General features: G+C 32.2%; 1 long non-coding RNA gene across 1 annotated transcript; it reads left to right on the top strand.

Moving 5' to 3' along the window:
• The first annotated feature begins 7,151 nt into the window (after nt 1-7,151).
• Nucleotides 7,152-19,269, top strand: LOC147806636 (uncharacterized). Its single transcript, XR_015436062.1, has 2 exons — nt 7,152-7,632; nt 10,179-19,269. It is a non-coding gene; the product is annotated as an uncharacterized LOC147806636 (long non-coding RNA).

Below are 19,269 nucleotides of genomic sequence, written 5' to 3'. Positions count from 1 at the left end.
TAAGAACCGTCTATAGAAATTTAGCATGGCGAGAAAACGTCGAAGTTCTGATATAGTAACAGGTTTTGGAAAATTTTTAATGACCTCTACTTTATCCGCAAGCGGTTTTACACCTTCGGCAGTTATGAGACAACCTAGGAATTTGACCGAGGGTTTTACTAAATTACATTTGTCTGGGTTCAGCTAAAGGCCGCAATCTCTTAAGCGAGAAAAAACTTGGTTTAAATGATCAATGTGTTCGCTTTCCGAAGAGGATGATATTAAGATGTCGTCGAAATAGGGTATGCAGAAATCGAATTTTCCCAAGACCTGGTGAATATAACGCTGAAAAGTCTGCCCAACGTTGCGTAACCCGAAAGGCATTGCGGTGTATTCGAAAAGGCCAAAAGGGGTGGTCACAGCGGTTTTTGGTATATCAGGGGGGTTAATAGGGATCTGATGGTACGCCCTAGTTAGATATGAGGTAGAAAATATAGTTTTTCCGTGTAAATTTTGAGTGCAGTCCTGCATATGAGGGACGGGATAACGGTCGGGCACAGTTATTGAATTAAGACGACGGTAGTCTCCGCAAGGACGGCAATCACCATTTGATTTCTTTACAACGTGCAAGGGGCTTGCCCAAGGGCTTTTAGAGGGGCGAATGATGCCCTGAGAAAATAAATAATCAAATTCTTTTTTCACAGCCCTAAGAACATTTGAGTCAAGACGTCTTGGTTTCGAAAATACCGGAGGACCCTTAGTTTCGATATGGTGATAAACTTGATTTGATTTATTAGCATTAGTAGGTTGTGATGGATTTAATAATTCGGGGAATTCACTAAGGATTTTATCAAATACGCTATTGCCAATCAAAATTGTGATGCTTGAATCGTAAGAATTTTGCTTTGGGATACGACCATTTGAAGTAAGTTTAGTGTTAGCATCGATAACTCGATGATTTTTGGCATCAACCAGTAAGTTAAAGTGTTTAAGAAAATCTACTCCGATTATTGGTTGCTTTACATCAGCAACAACAAATGACCAAATGAATTGGCGGCGTAGATTCAAATCAAGTGCAATTCGTTTTGTCCCATAAGTTGCAATTTTTGTACCATTGGCCGCAAAGAAAGTTAAATCTTCCTGTAATTTAAGGTTTGGAGCATAAGTATTAGGAAGGACTGATATATCCGCACCGGTATAAATTAAAAAAGAAAGTTTCGACTCGGTCAATAATACCCGATTAATATGGCGGTCATCATTTTGACCGGAATGAGATCGCCTTAAATGTTTTCCGACTGGCGAAAAGAACACGGTAAGTTGCCTTTAGTGACTTTATCACCAAAGTTAGTATGGTAGAAACACATACCATTAGCTGGATCTTTATACTTTCGAAAACGATTACGTGAATTGCTTCGATATCTGGGATATCTATTATAAGTATTATCACTTCGAGTTGGTCGTTGTTGTATAATAGAAGTTAATTGTTCAACTTGTTTCGATTATTGGTCAATCTGGGTTTGATGTTGTTGTTGTTAATTTACGTAGCACTAGAGCTGCACAATGGGCTATTGGCGACGGTCTGGGAAACATCCCGGAGGATGATCCGAAGACATGCCATCACAATTTTGATCCTCTGCGGAGGGGGTGGCACCCCCGCTTCGGTAGCCCAACGACCTGCGAGCGAAGTCGAGCACTTTACGCTGGCACAGTTTAACGAGGACCCATACCGCACACCCTCGGTCCCTACGCAGACTGATCCAAGTGGTCACCCACCCGCACACTGACCGTAGCCAGTGATGCTTGACTTCGGTGTTCTGCTGGGAACCGTGGCGGGGCTTGAAGAACAGTATTCAGGGCTGCCGCCTTTACTTGAGCTACGTTAATCGAGGAATGAGGAGTTAAATCGTGAATTTTTATCCGCAATGGATGCGAGTTGATTTGAATTTTCGTTGAGTGCAGCTAAGATGGATTGAGTGCTATTTGGTAATCGTCCTAACCAAAGGGATTTTAGCAGAGTGACAGACTGAATCTCCACCAAGCGTACGCATCCGAATAAGCAATTGTGATGGGCGTTGATCGAGGCCTTGAAGTAATGTTCGAATGCGAGAAGATTCACTTTCGGAATGCAATTCCATCAGACGTGTTTTTAATTCTTCGTATTTATTAGTAAGCGGTGGTTTTTATATAATACCACTAACAGAACTCAAAATATCTGAATCAATAGCAGCCACGACATGATTAAATTTAGTTTCATCAGCGGAAATCTGTGCTAATGAAAATTGCGCCTCTAAACGAATGAACCAAAGAGACGGGTTTCGTTTCCAGAATGGCGGTGGTTTTACCGCAACGTGAGAAATGTGCGGATCTACAGTCACATTAGGATCAGTTGGAGGAGCCATATTTAAGTACACATAAATTGAATAATAAACACTTAAATTGAAAAAAAAAAATTTAGTGCAAAATTAATTTAAAGTTATAAGATATTAACATTGTGAACATAGTATATACATTTCGAAATTATCATGTGAATACACTAGAACAGGGGTGGCGAACCTTTATGTAACAACGTGCCATTTTTTCTAAAAATTTCTTTAATGAGGTCATAGACGTGCCATCAAATAATTTTGACTTCGTGATTATTGGGAAAATAATAATACTAAATAGTACTATCAACTCAAAACCCTTTATTTACTACGTACAAAATTTGCAATGTCTCAGTTTTATGCATAATTCAACTTTGAAGTGACATCAGTGTGACTTCTGTTGTTGCAGATTAGATGACAAATAACTTATAGTAGTATTGTCTACTTCGCTTATAGGCATTCATCTCCATTGCATTCAAATTATTATTAATAGCTGGTTATAAGGGGATCATTTGGTGGTCACTTTAGTAATTTTTTATAATTTTTGGGTTCAAATGACAAGTTTGATCCTAATACCAAATCAAAGGAAAGGTGTCAAAATTTCGAAAAATATATACACATGTTTTGAATTATCTATAAAGTATTTTTAACAAATATTTTATTTTGTCCTTATCTACATTATCGATGAAAGTGATGGCACAAATAAAGTGCACGTTCATAGTCGCGATTTAATGCATATTAAAAACATCTGTAGTTCTAATATTGTACATATTAAAGAGATCGGACAAGAAACATTTGGAAATCCGATTCGGGGGGGGGGGGGGACTTAGCTCTTGAAAAATTTTCTTCCGATAAAACGCGATCGAAAATAACTTGGATTAACTTTGAAATGGGCTCAAATAAAGAGGCTTTAAAAGTAATTTCCAAAATTCGAAATTTACGCATCATAATTCTGTCTTGTTAGAATTGTCGGGATTTTAAAAACTATGAAAATTCGTAGTCGTAAACATAAAAAAAGAGCGATCAAAAAACTACAATGATTCAGACTTGGCGCGTTCAAAGACTCGTGCGCAATTTAAAATTCCTAATTTTTTTTAAAATAATGTTCAAGAGCTACCGTAGGCTGTAGGATGCGTGCACACCCCTATATATGAAATTCATTTTTTATGGATCGTGCGCCTTCCCCCCTCCCCGCTCCGTTGTGGTTGAAGGGTGTGTTCCACTGTTTGTATGGTATAACCGATGAAGTGTTAAAGTTTGAATTATTATATTTACGGCAGTGCTAACGAAGAACTAAATTAACATTCAGATTCCCAGAACAATGAACTTATTTTATTTATGCCTTTATATCTTATTTATTATAATGACGGAAATTAGGTGTGGTTGGAGTTGGTTTGTTGTTGTTTCTAATGCCACTTGCCACGCTGACAAGCCTGCTTGGTGAAACCGAGCAAATTTAAGGCAGAGTGTGCGTTTCTTGTTTTTTTCAGTGGCGCCATCTATGGCCGAAAATTCGACTTCTGCCACACCAAACGTCACACCCGTTTTGTAGGGCGGATCCATTCATTCACCCACAGATCGTAATTTTGACCTGAATCAGAGAACGATCGATCTCCAATCCAGTACCCCCCCCCCCAGAGGTATTGATTTGTCATAGGAACATGGAGGACTTTTGCGACTCGACAGATTTAACGAGCATCAGTCACTTTACTACACTCAGTCACTTCTTCGGTAGGCGGGGTTCGAACTCTCGGACATGGGCCCAGCGCCCTACCGACCGGGCTATCCCGGCCCTGGTTTGTTGTAATGGACTAATAGGAGATTGTTATGAATAACAGCATAATGAAAAATGACAGTTGTAGATGAAAACTGGATCATAAATTATAATAAAGCTCCTATTTAGTAGTATTTGTAGAGCTGGAGATACAAATTATAATTTTATCCATAAGACTTTCTAAGTTAAATAAATTTCGGATAATAATATTAATAAGGACAGGCAATGGGGTATTGACCAGTCTAATCAGAATCCAAATTAAAAAAGTGATTGAATTGTTCCTAACGAACAGTTAGGAGTATGGAGGAGATCCAAGGTTGGTGATTTATCGAGAGATAACATAACCAAAAATAAAGCCTACGGTCAGTATTAGATTTGAAAATACTTTACGATCGCGAATCGCTTACAAGACTGTGAGAATTAGTTTAACCATGTAACATATTTGTGGTAATAATAGAGAGTTATAAATAGATTTTTGTTTTCGATTAGGCGCGACAGAAAATTTATGAGTCTACATTAGTATTGAAGTAAAAAGTTAGTAGTTATATTCATCGGTAAGAAAAGAATAAAATATTTTATGTTTGCTTTTCATAAATTTTTATAAAAATTAACTAATTAATTTAATTTAATTAAAATTCGGATAAGAAGGATTTAAAGAAAATAAGTTTAAGAAATTAAAGAAATTTTAAAAGCTAGGAAATATGTATATTAATGTAATGCCTATCGTGGCATCACATTTATTATTTTATATCTCATGATATTTTGCAATATTGCACTTTACGTGGTAACATAATTAGTATTTTAGATGTTGTTGTAGTTCATTTACGTCGCACTAGAGCTGCACAATGAGCTATTGGCGATGGTCTGGGAAACATCCCGGAGAATGATGCGAAGACATGCTATCACAATTTTGATCCTCTGCGGAGGGGATGGCACCCCCGCTTCGGTAGCCCGACGACCTGCGCGCGAGGTCGAGCACTTTACGGTAGCGCTGTTTAACGAGGACCCATAAAGCACACCCTCGGTCCCTACGCAGACTGATGCAAGTGGTCACCCACGCGCACAGACTGGTGCCAGTGATGCTTGACTTCGTTAATCTGCTGGGAACCGTGTCTTAACGATCAGTCCACTGCGGGACTTGACTTATTTGGGGTTCGGTAAAGATGAAGTCGTGCGAGACTCCAGTCCTTTTATGGAGTTTTTGGAAGTGTTCGGATTCATGGGAGTCATCTAGCGCTGCTAGACGATTCCGAGATTAGCAACAACATTTTATTTATTTTTCTTTTTTTTGTTTGAAGATTTGACAGCTGAAAAGAAAATGTCATTTAGAATGTTTTAGAAGTTCGAATCCCCACATCAAATATGGATGTATCCTTGCGATGTTTTCTACACTGCGCTTCAACTTGACAAGCTTATATAAGCCGTTCTTTATATTGGTAACACAAGCCCCTAATGAATTGACTTTCAAAATGCCAAATGTTTGAAACTTATTTTTTGAATCAACCATACAAATATGTAAGTTTGTGCACAGTTTATTCTTCTTTAGCTATCCTTTGCTCTGTACACTTTCATTTAAATATTTACGTATCAAAGGTAACAAAATGCATTATAAAAAAGTCCCGCAGTGGACTGATCGTTAAGACACGGTTCCCAGACGATCACCGAAGTCAAGCATCACTGGCTGCAGTCAGTGTGCTGGTGGGTGACCACTTGGATCACTCTGAGTAGGGACCGAGGGTGTGCGGTATGGCTGTTCTACCGTAAAGTGCTCGCCTTCGTTTGCAAGTCGTCGGGCTACCGAAGCGGGGGTGCCATCTCCTCGGCAAAGGATCGAAATTGTGATGGCATGTCTTCGTATCATTCTCAGGGATGTTTCCCAGACCGTCGGCAGTAGCCCATTGTGCAGCTCTAGTGCGATGTTAATGAACTACTACTACAATATATAAAAACGTTATATATATACTTTATGTTACTTAAAAGTGTAACTATAAATAAATTAAATTAATTCAGTAATTAGGTATTAACTGTTTTTGTAATTTTTGTTTGCAAAATGAAACGAAATGTTCCTCAAAGAATTATCATTATTTAAGAAATGTTGTTGTTGTTGTTGTTGTTGTTAATTTGCGTCGCACTAGAGCTGCACAATGGGCTATTGGCGACGATTTAAGAAATGAGAGTTGTTTGATTATTTTTAACGAAACTCGCAGAACATTTGTAATTATCAAAACTTCTGCTGCAGAACAATGAATAAAACAATACTGCTTGCTGCAATTTCCTTCACTAACCTTCTAGAACTCACGGCTATTTCGGTGTTGCTTTATTGATTGTTGTTGTTGGTTGTTGTTAATTTACGTCGCACTTGAGCTGCACAATGGGCTATTGGTGACCATATGGGAAACATCCCGGAGGATGATCCGAAGACATGCCATCACAATTTTGATCCTCCGCGGAAGGGATGGCACCCCCGCTTCGGTAGCCCGACGACCTGCGCGCGAAGTCGAGCACTTTACGGTAGCACAGTTTAACGAGGACCAATACCGCACACCCTCGGTCCCTACGCAGACTGATCCAAGTGGTCACCCACCCGCACACTGACCGTAGCCAGTGATGCTTGACTTCGGTGATCTGCTGGGAACCGTGTCTTAACGATCAGTCCACTGCGGGACGTTGCTTTATTGAACTTGCAAACATTTGAAGACTTGTGTGCTCAATTTAGGCTTATAAACCTTTATCAAGAAGAAGGACAGGTAGAACAGCTTAGTGAAGGACATCTCGATGTTGTAGTTCAATTGCGTCGCACTAGAGCTGCACAATGGGCAATTGGCGACGGTCTGGGAAGCATCCCTGAGGATGATCCGAGGACAATGCCATCACAATTTTGATACTCTGCAGAGGGGATGGTACCCACGTTTCGGTAGCCCGATGACCTGCACGCGACGTCGAGCACTTTACGGAAGAACAGTTTAACGAGGACCAATATCAAGGATCCAAGTGGTCACCCACCCGCACGCTGACCGTAGCCAATGATGCTTGAAGCACATCGCGAAGAATACATTCAGGGTTACGATCCTGAAATCTTCACGATTCTCACAGCCTATTGCGGGTGATATCACTCGGCTAGGGAGGCCCCTTTTCAAAATTAAATTTTTGTATAAAATAATCGTTATCGGCATTTTTATGGAGTATATATATGTCCGAAATCGAGAGTTTGTTCCTCTGTCCTAAGATTTAGCGACCAGGTTGTGACTGTCTTGAATTTTTACATCGAAATTGTTATTTTTTCTAATAAGTGGTTGTAGTTATATACGATAATTTTGACGTTTTTTCTTTATATTCAATGTATATGGTGTACGGATGTTTTAGATTAGTGGTTTTGATCGAACTTTATATAGTTTCAAAAATGAAAAGAAATCGGACAATTTATCCTAAATCGAATATTCCATTGCATCTTCCAGATCGCAGATGTAATTTAAAATTTGCCAGTGCGAATGCATATTTCAACAGCATCCTTTTCCGGTAAGTGATATATTCAATTAATTATTTTCAAAAAACTTTTCGCATTTTTGTTTAAATGATAATTTAAATAATTTACTGAATTGTTGTTTTCATTTATTTTTCTCACTGAGGCCGTTTTACTAACAGGCAACTTTAAAATGTCTGAATATTACAATAAAATTCTAATTTAGAAAAGACTATGATAAAAGACAATAGACGATAAAGCTCTACGTTGCTCTGTGGGACAGAAGATTATGATCTTTGGCCAAAAGAAAAAAATTAATTTTCAACCAGAATATGTGTAGGCAGTTTTAATGTAGCCCAAATTAAGTATTCATAATCTTTCCAAAGATTATAATTTACTTTTTGGACCGACGAGAGTACAATTTAATGAAAAATATGTTAACAAAAATTGTTTTAAATGTAACTTTAAGATTTTTATTTCAGAAACATATACAGGAATATTACCTTACTGTTACATTTTTATCAGAGTAATTAGTTAGTGTTAAATTATAAAAATTTTCAATTTGTTGGATAAGTTAATACTCTTGACAAACTTAAAGTTTATATCTTATCATTTGACGTTTTACAATGTTTGAATGACTTTCGAAAATTAGTTCCAAAAAGTTCCACGAGGTAATTGGCTAAACTTTTTTTTTTGTTTTCTTCTTTGATGTTTCTTTCGAAAAAACTTGCCCCATTTTGCCCGTATTGCAAAGGTGGACTAAATATACCGAAAAACAAAAGTTATGTTTTTTTCAGGGTTTTGCGTTATTTTCTAATTAGAGTTATTTTGTAACATTACTTCGGAAATATAATTTGCTTTTCATTTATAATAAAAAATTACGAAAATTATTTTAATTTCATTGCTATATTAATTATTTAAACGTACTGTATTATTTTTACTTTTGCTCGCCATATTTCAGCCGCCATTTTGTTTCACAATTGTATTTTTGAGTTCAACTTATATTGCTTTAATGTTGTCGTCTTGCATTGAATCCTGAATTTATCAAAAACTCTGTCATAAAAGCAAATTGTGATAAATTTTATTCAAAATATCGTTAAAAATTGAGTAGAAAGAAAATAAAATCGTCAGATTTAAATAAAATTATAGCCTTCATGCACAACATTTGTACGCTTAAAGGAGTGGCTTAATAAGACATATTTCAAAAATACTGCAAGAATGTAATACTCGACGTGGCTATTCTTTGAGTTTTTTAAACTAAGTTGTTTCTTGGATCTAGCACTGGTTTTTTCGGTTTTTATAGAACGAACAGGTTTCTTTAGAAATGAGGTTTTCACTCGAAAAATTAAACTTAAAGCAAACAAGTAAAAATTAAAAAAAGGTGTCTTTTTAACTATTCAATAAAAACCATGTGCTTATTAAATTATAATGTGCTTATAAAAGCTGTATACTTATAATTGCACATGTGCTTATTATACTTTGTACAATCTTCGTAAGAATCAATTATGAATATGATAATTAAACAATCAGGTAGCGAATTTAAACAAATTTATGCTCTTAGAATATACCTTTTTTATAGATTTGTAATCGAAATTTGGGTGGTACTCAATCTCAAGAATCTTTTTAATGCTTTGTTTTCTTTTCGGTACATTACCATAGGTAAAGTTAACTGAAAACTTTTTGTGCAGAATAGTTTTGAAAACTAGTGTATCAAAAGATAATCTTGCATAACCAGGGTCTGATTATCGCCTAGGCCCATTAGGCACGGGCTTACACTGGCCTCAAAAATTAGTAAGAAATCCACAATATTTTATTTAAAAAATACTGAAAGAAGCAGTTTATCTCAAAAAATGCATTTTCAAATTTTCTTTATAGTGTGATAAACCAAACTGGTGTAAAGATGGCACTAATCAATTTCGAAAGTGCAGCTGAATTTTAATTGGTGCAATCTTTACTCCAATGGCTTAAGCAAGTGCAACGAGAATGCATATTCGAAATTTCTCTTATAAATGATTAGTGTCAACAAGAACTTAAATATGTAAAGCTGTAGATGGAAGGCTGCACTCTTTAATATAATTCAGCTAATCGGTGACTTTAACAAAAATCACTGATTTCAATTGCTGGTGGTCACCAAACTATTTTTATTTTCCTACAACATTGTTTTGTTTTATATTTTGCTTTAATTACTTGTTTAAACTTTATCTTCGAAAATAATCTTCAATTACCCACTTTCAAAATTTTTTAGAGTGTTTCTCTTGAATCGTGCACTTCAGTTCAATGGATTCTTTTTATAGTTAGAACTACTCTCCAGAAATTTAATTTCAAAATATTTTGTTAGGGTCCCTGAAAATGTTGTGGACCTTGGGCCAGAATTTGTCTTGATCGATCCCTGATAACGAATAGCTTTGAATATGTTAGTGGTTGAAAAATTCGGTACAAAAACAAATTTTTTTTTTATTTTAAACTCAAGCTTTAAAATACAAAATTTAAACTAAATCGATGGAATAGTGATAAATTTTAAGAAAGTGTTTCAAATTAAGATTTTTAAGCTATACATGAATTAAGTTTTTCTTCGTGACTAATGAATGTCTTTTTCTTACAGCAGGAGCTTCACTACCATTTTCGTCAAGAGTGCAGTCATTAGTTCTTCTATCAGAATCAACAGAAGTCTGTGTACATCTAAATTCCCGTCAATAGACAGAGCAACGACAACAGAGCAATAGTTCATGGAAGTCTACTTGCAATAAAGTTTTGCCACACCCTACAATAAGTTAGTCTATATTTTTCTTCGAACTTAAAAATTATTTCGCAGCTGCACTTATAAATTTTTTACGAAACTTTGTTTTAGGGAATTGACAACTGTTTCAAAATACTTATTCAAAATATACTATTTCAGTTGATGTTTTTTGTACAGCATAAAGTTTGGTATAAAGTACGGAGGCAAATGTGTAACTCGAACTAATTGTTTCCTGTTTTGATGTACATATCAGTATGCCTTTTTATCAGTACAGAACTAGTTAAGAAATGAAAAGGAAGTCAAATAACTGACTGTTAAAGAATTTGTTAAACCTATGCATTCTTAATCTTGTAAATTAAGCCGTATCTATTCTAATGTTAAAATCTGTTTAAAAAAAAATTAACTATTTGAAACTTTAAATATGCTTTTTTTAAAAAAATTTTTAAATGTTTTTTAGTAATGAAATCTTTAATTTGCAAATAGTTTGACTGAAAATCATAAGTTGGACTTCTATTTGTTTCTTATGTTAGTGGTTTAAGTCTTTATTTAGTTAATTCTACGATAAATGCTGGAAGGAATAGTAATATGAATTGGCGCATTTAAACTGTCTATGTTAATTTCAACGTTAAAACCATTCAGTCTTCATAAACAGTTGAATAAGCAAAGTAATTTATAAGTTTAAATAAAAGTTTAAAAAAAATTGCAAATCTTACATTTTAATTTCTTTAAAAATATAACAAATCTAAATGTTTTCAAAGCTTGAAACGGGAGAGATAAAAATCTTAATATGTTTTGCATTTAAAGATGCAGGTTGGGTAAAAATAATTTCTAAAAATTAAATTTTTATGAAAAGTGAATTTAGATTTACTGGTTCTCTAACTTAAATCCAAAATTCCAACTCAATATGGCATTGTTTATTTTTATTTTAAATGTGGATACAGATTAATAAATTGCTGCATTAAACGGAAATTTACTATATTAGAGTAAGTTTAAAAATTGTGTTTTAATAGTAAAATATAATGATTATAAGTAATGGGGGGGGGGGAAAGCCAAAGGGGTAAAACTGAAATTGTAAAAGCAGAATAATATTGAATTGAAAAACTAGATACATTTTCTATTAAACGGTAAAATGATAGAGAAATAAATATAAATATGTTTATCGTAAGGGGTAGCAAAATTAAAATTTTCAAAGGGCTAGAAACCAATTTTAGTCATATATAGTATAATCGGCAATAGAATATAAAGTATTAACATTTATAAAACTACATAATGGCTATTTAATATTTTTAATATTAAAAATGATCATCAGTCCGACTAAACTAAATGATCCAAAACATTTAGATATTTATAATTTAAACAGAGCAGAAACATTCTATCATTTAGATTAGAAATCTGCTGTAATCTGGAAATTTCAAACATTATCTTCATATGTTTTCCTTGTTTCTGCGACTTCTCAAATAGTTGGCAGTAGTAAATTTCTTCGATTCGACGAAGTAATTTTAGTTTTAACAGACCCCTCCTTTTTTAACCCTTCGACACAGAATTTTCATTAAACCAATTTGCACTTTTTCATTTTGTATTTAGGCCAAAACAAGTGACAAACGTATTCAGCTTTTTAATAATTTATAGTTATAAAATACAGCACAAAACACCGGTGACTTTTTGGCGACTCACTGCTCAATAAGACTCACTTCTAGATCTAAAAAGGTTATTCATCATTAAAAGATCTTAAATACACTTTATAAAATACAAAAAGTTCTCAATGAAAAATTTATCAAGTATTTATGTAATTCCAATAATCTAACATATTTATTTAGTAACTAGTTTACTTTTTTATTAAGATATAGCAAAATGTTTTGCTTGTAATCAGTTTCAGAAAATAGATATGGGACGCAAGTAAATATCGGAAGAAGCTTAATAAAAACGATTACTAATTCGACATACTTAACAAAACACTAGAAATGTAAAACTAAACTCACGGATTTTTTGCAACCACTGATTAAATAACTAAGAGCTACAGTATCTTTACTTTCAATGTAATGTTTAAGGACGATTTTTCTAGTGTTCTGCACCACTAAAGTTTTCAATCTAAAATTGTAGCTTCGGAAAGGGCTAATAAAGTGTTTAAGAATATTCTAGATCATTAATTTTTAAATCACAATTCGATTTTTTTCTGTCTAAAAAAAGTTTAAAGAATTACCATGATTTACCCTAATTCTAAGCACCACAGTGACTTGGAGTTTTTGCTTTTTTTCCACTCCACGCATATTAAAAATTTATTTGCTCTCATTTTAAAGTTTTCTAAGATTTAATAGAACCTGAAAAGCTTTGCAAGTGGACAATTGTTTTAAGTTAGTAAATAAGGAAGTTTTTTAATATTTTTGTTAAACTTTAAATTTTTTGGTGGCGAAGGAAAATATTTGCAAATAAGGGAAAGTTTGAAGTGAAGACTGAAAAAGATGAAATAAAATTGCGTTTTATTTAAATATCTGAACAAGACCCCTTAATGTTTAGTTGGATTTTTTAAGTTTCTAAACATATTTAGTTTATCTGCGTAAAGTTTAATTTTTACGTCCCTTATGTTTCAGGTAAAAGTATTTAATAGGGGGGAAATCTTTATGAAAATTAAAATTCTTATAAAGTGGCTTCTGAATTCTTCAGAAGAGATTCAAATCTTATTTCGCTCTGAGTAAATTACTAACAAGTAACTCTATAACTTATCTTAACAGAAACCTAACACTAACTTATTTCAGAAGCAAAATAAGATTTGATTTGCGTGGAATATTTAACATAGGATTGGAATCCGGATTTCTTATTATAATGAAAATGAATTATAAAAATTGCTGAAATTTGTAAATTCTGAAGATTATGAATAACAGATTATCTGTTCCTTTCCAAACTATATAGTTACAATATCTAGTTTAAAGTAAATATTTTTAGAAATGACTAAAATATTGATTCTTTGAAAATGCTTAGGTCAAAATTAGATCACTAGCCTTTATAAATGGTGTTGGATAATCTCAAATTTTGAACCAGTATTAATTTGTAAGAATGTTAAATTATTCTGTAATTTTAGATCTTTATTTAAAGGTACTGAATTATCTAATGTATTTTACTGGTAGATTAACTTCATACCTTGAATTTCTTATTTTCCTCAATATGTTCAGATTGCTTTTTTGTTGCAAAAAATAAAAAGTGGAATTCTAGTCACTGTGGTCGTAGTAGATATGTTATTCTTAAATTGTTTCTTTAAAGTTCAAATTTCTTTAGGTCTTTTATTTATTTTCAACAAAGAAATGTTGTATATAATGAAACATTTCTACGTCGTTGCTCAAAAGATTAGGAATAATGAAACATTTAAAACCATAATATAGAGTTAAATAATATCGAGGAGTCTAAAATTTTTGAATAAACTCTGTAGTAGTAAAATAGTCTCAGAATATCATGTTTAAAACTTATAAGCATGATCTTAAGCTCACAATTTAAAGCAAGTAAAATTTGCTAAAAAAAGGTAAAGTAGTTAAGACAGTGTCTTTGATCAGAAATTTGCTTCCCCATCACCGAACTTAATTTTAAATGCCTGTTTTTGATAATTAAAATTTAAAGAGTCCATAACTTCAGTTTAATTCTAAAATTACTTATGACTTTTTCTCCTAAAAACCAGTAATCATATTGACTTCACAAAGATTAGTAAATATATAAAATTTTTATCTCCAGAAATGTATAGGTAGAATTTCAGGATTTCTAAAAATCCGGAATAAGCCTTTGTTAAAGAACGAATGCCAGTTTCACAGAACAATATTTATATACGATTCTCCTTTACATATTTCTGAGAGCGAGGTTTAAATGAGTTTTTTAATTTCTTTTTAATTCAAATTTGAAGTTTCTGCTAAAGTGACTGGTATCTTCGGAAAAGGTTGCAAAGTATAAGTATTTGGGTACTGCTATAAAAATTTTAAGTAGAATGAATAAAATTTTATTTTAAATCAAACATGAGCACGCACTGATTTTGCATGAAAAGCAGTGTTTTAATTTTCAGAAACTGGTGTGGGAAGTGTGCTGACTATTTTCCGAAGAACAAAAGCTTTACTGTCAAAGTATAAACTGTTATTTTAAACACGAACTTTCAATTAACTTTTACTTAAACAGAGCCTTGAAAAAGCAGAAATCATGGTAAAGTTTTCGTTCAGTTTGTGGCATTTAATAGGAGGAGAAGTTAACTAAATCTCATATTTAAAATCTATACTCAAATTTTAATTTCGATGGGCTTTTTGATGTTTTAATGTAATTATAGTTTGCATTAAATAAGAAGGGAATTTTTTTTTGAAAGAAACAAATTTATGAAGTTCAATTTATTAGATTCAGTCGCTGGTTTTACATATGTTGTTTCAAATCTCCAACAGGTAGAGGGTATTAGTAGTGTTTCTACAGATTATTTAAAATACTGTACGTATTTAACGTATTTAATTCGTATTTATCAAAATTTGCTTTATTTTAAACATTCTGTAATTTTTAAGTTCTTTTCTGCTATAGAAGAAATGTGGATTGTCAATAGATAGGGAATTAAATTGTTTAATACAAAGTAAATAAGTTTCAAACTCAATTTATATAACTTTCAGTGAATGTTCTATTTGTATTTTTAACATCTTGCTTGTTTTTGTTAATGTATGCTTATTAATGTGGACCAATAAATGTTGTGTTGAACTAAAAAGTCAGTAGAAAATGTATGAAGTATATTACTGTCTGGAGGAAGACTAATTTTGTATAAAAATGTATTTTATAATTTCATTAAATGTTGAGGAAAATGTTTATAGCAAATGGTATTAAATAATTGCTTCAAGTACGAAGTGTCTTTCTTTCAGTAGCATGAACTTAATTTTGTTTCAATTATCCCTTTGTTTTTTAAAAATGTTGAATCCTTGCTAAATGATAAATTAAAGAACTAAAATTTAAAGGGACTATTTTAAACTTTCGACTCTACAATCGTTCATGAAATTTAATCTTTATTTTTATAAACTTTATTTATATTCCAGATATTGTCTCTAAAATAGTAAAGGTCAATTTTTATTTTAGTTTAACAAGATGTTTCAGTAAGAGATAAAAACTGTTAATGCGATTAATTATGGAGAGTTGAATTTTTGACTTCTAGTCGAAATGGCCATTTCGTATTTCTTAAATGACCATTTAAATTTTCCAGTCCTGAAAACTGATTCTCCGTAATTTCCATAAAATAACGATAATTTCAGGGTCACTTATTCAATCACTCAGGGTCACTTTTTGACTTAATCAATGAGTAAATCTTCCGTCTTAGTTGTATATGTCAATCTCGTTTCTGTTACAGAAAATCTAATAGCGGTACATAAGTTGAATCTGAACAATTTAATACAAAGCCGCTCCACAATCTTAGAAATATTTTCTGAACTTATTATTTTAGTTTGAACTAAAGGTGAAAATTCCCGAAATAGTTTTTTTAGTGAGCAGCATTTGCAGTAGATGGAAAGGAAACGGCGAAACACTCCAATGGTTAGCCAAACTGTTATCAGATCCTAAATTTTTATTACTGAAGGCCACTTTTCTTCCGTTGAAAGAAAGCCTAAATTTAGTGAATTTCATACCGAAATGAGAATTGCTGAATTAATGCAACATAGGACAATATTAAATAAGAACTTGCAAGTGATGATCAGAAGTGACTGGGAGAATGTGATGCATGAAGTGGAAGTGGTAGACGGCCGTTCTTTTGCAAGTGGATAAATTGTTTTAAGTTAGTAAATAAAGAAATTTTTTAATTTTTGTTTAACTTTAAATCTTTTGGTGGCGAAAGAAAATATTGGCAAATAAGGGAAAGTTTGAGAAGACTGAGAAAGATTAAATAAAATATCTTTTTACTTAAATATCTGAACAAGACCCCTTAATGTTTAGTTGGATTTTCTACGTTTCTAAACATATTTAGTGTATCCGCGTAAAGTTTAGTTTTTGCGTCCCTTACGTTTCAGGTAAAAGTATTTAATAGGGGGAAATCTTTATAAAAATTAAAATTTTTATAAAGGGACTTCTGAATTCTTAAAGAGATTCAAATCTTATTTTGCTCTGAATAAATTACTAACATGTAACTCTATAACGTATCTTAACAGAAACCTAACACTAACTTAATTCAGAAGCAAAATAAAATTTGATTTGCAGGGAATATTTAACGTAGGATTGGAATCTGGATTTCTTATTATAGAGACTGTGAAAATGGGGTGCATGAAGTGGAAATGGTAGACGGCCGCTACCGCTTTAGCCTTGTGTTTCACACTTTCGGAACTTCACGATTCACTTACTCAAATTTATGTTTTTGCACAATTCGGCTTCGTGCTGTGTTAGTTTTCATGCTTCGTAGAAGTATGAAAACTAATGTTCAAGGGATAGAGCGCTTGCCTCTTAGGTGACTCTAATTCAAATCCCAGCGATGATGGTGACCTGGTCGATTTGAATTAGGCTTGCGGCTCTCCCATACTCCAGTTCCACTGTAAAATATCCTCAGTGATAAAAGGGATCATGAGCTTGAATCCCCTTATCAGGCTACCTATTGGAGATTTTCGTTGCTTTTTTGTCGATTTGCATATGCGGATAACTTTACTGTAACGTTAAAACTTAACAAAAATTCGGTTAAAAATCACCCAAGACTATTTCAGTGCTTGATAAACGTTTGTCTTTTGGGTATGATTTCAAATTTCGAAGCTACAAAGTTCAACACTGATAATTAAAACCCCGTAAATTTTATAAAATGAAATTACTAACTGAAATTAATAAATTAAGAAGTGATAGTTTATTTTAAATTTTAGTTGGGAAACAATCGAAATATCACTTTTCACTGAATTAAATAAATTTAGTCAATAAAAATCACTTTGTTTTAATGCATGGAAAGCTTGCAATTTATTTTTATTAATGTTTAATTCGAAAAAGTAGGAAATCCCCTAATGTAGTTCCCCTAATTCTGGTTTTTGAACGAACTTTAAATTTTAGTTCTTGTAAACTGTAAAGTTTTCTTTTTAAATCATCATTTATATGTAGTAGTGCTAAATTTCATCAAAATTGCAAGTATAACTAAATTTAGCACTTACATGTGAATTTTCATTTGAACTCTGTTTAGCAATAGAAATTTTTTTTCATTGGTTGTCCTGTATATTAGAATTTGTACTGTATGTATGATGGTATTTGTAAGCGGTTTATTTCGATGTTATAATTTGAAAATTTTTCTCAGTTTTGTTGTGCATTTTTAAAATGAGGAAATAATAAATTAGTCTTGTAAGTATTAATGTGTATTTAATGGTGTTTCTCAAAACAAAACTGTCAAATCAAACTGTCACTTTAAATACGAGCTTTCAATTAACTTTTATTAAAATTGAGCCATAAAAGCTAAAATTGCGGGAAAGTTTTATCTCAACTGTGGCATAAAATAAGAATAAAATGTATTCTAAATCTCACATTTAAAAAAAATCTTGAATGATCCTTTTAATGTAATGTAATTTACTTCTTTTAAATAAGAAAGGAATTTTTAAAAAACAAAAAACAAATTATGAAGTAAATTTATCAGATTCAGATCATTGATTTTGCATATGTTTCAATTCTTCAACTGAGGCACTTTACATATTGAACGTGTAACAGATTATAGGGTATTAGTAATGTTTCTACAGATTTTCTTTAAAATGCTGCTTTTATAAGAAAAGGCATGAATTTGATCTCTCAGATTCAGCGTAATTGCAACTTTTCAAATTTACCTTTTTTTTTTTAAACAGCCTGAAATTTATAAATTTCTATTAATGTTCTTTTCTGCTATAGAGAAAGATAATAGAACAAAAATGTGGATATTCAATAGAGATAAGGAATTAAGTTGTATAATCCTAAGTAAATAAGTTTCCAACTCAAATTATAACTTTCAGTCAATGTTCAATTTGTATTTTCAACATCTTGTTTGTTCTTTTTGTCGTGAATTGATGCATATTCATGTGCGACCTATAAATGTTGTGTTGAACCAAAAATTCAGTAGAAAGTAAATCACTGTCTGGAGGAAGACTTAAATTTGTATAAGATTATTTTATAATTTAATTAAATGTTGAGAAAATTGATTATAATAGCAAATGGAATTAATAAGAATAGCTTCCAGTACGAAGTCTTTTTCTTTCAGTAGCATGAGCTTTATTTTGTTTCAATTATCCATTTCATACTCTAGTTTTTAAAAAAATGATGAATCCTTGCTAAATGTAACGTTAAGGCTTAACAAAAGCTCGATTAGTTTTTCAAAGTTATCACCCAAGACTTTTTCAGAGTTTGAGAAACGTTTGTCTTTTGGGTATGATTCAAAATTACGAGGCTACAAAGTTTAACATTGATAATTAAAACCCCGAAAATTTTATAAAATGAAATTAGTAACTGAAATTAATAAATTAAGTGATAGTTTATTTTAAATTTTAGTTGGAAAACAATCGAAATATCACTTTTCACTGAATTAATAAATTTAGTCTCTTAATAAAAATCATTTTGTTATAATGAGCATAGAAAGTTTGCAATTGATTCTTACTAATCTAATATGTTTAATTAGAAAAAGTGCGAAAAGAAATTTATTTAAATAGAATTTTGTTTTTGTTCCCCGAATTCTAGTTTTTGAACGAACTTTAAATTTTAGTTCTTGTAAACTAGTGAACTGTAGTAAAGTTTCTCTTAAATTATTTATATGTAGTAGTGCTAAATTTCTTAAATTGCATGTATAACTAAATTAGTATTTACAAATGTGAATTTTTGTTTGATCTCTGCTTGGCAATAGAATTTTTTTTAGCATTGGTAGTCCAGTATGTTAGAACTTGTACTGAATGTATGCTGGAATTTGTGAGCGTTTTATTTCTGTTATAATTTGTGACTTTTTCTTAGTTTTGATGTACATTTAAAATGAGGAACAAATAAATTAGTCTTGTATGTA

This window comes from Parasteatoda tepidariorum, chromosome 8 (genome assembly GCF_982258835.1).
Source record: "Parasteatoda tepidariorum strain Cologne lab strain chromosome 8, Ptep-v5.0, whole genome shotgun sequence".
Taxonomy (NCBI): Eukaryota; Metazoa; Arthropoda; class Arachnida; order Araneae; family Theridiidae; genus Parasteatoda; species Parasteatoda tepidariorum.
The sequence above is the reverse complement of the archived record's forward strand: the minus strand, read 5'-3'. Positions and strand labels throughout refer to the sequence as shown.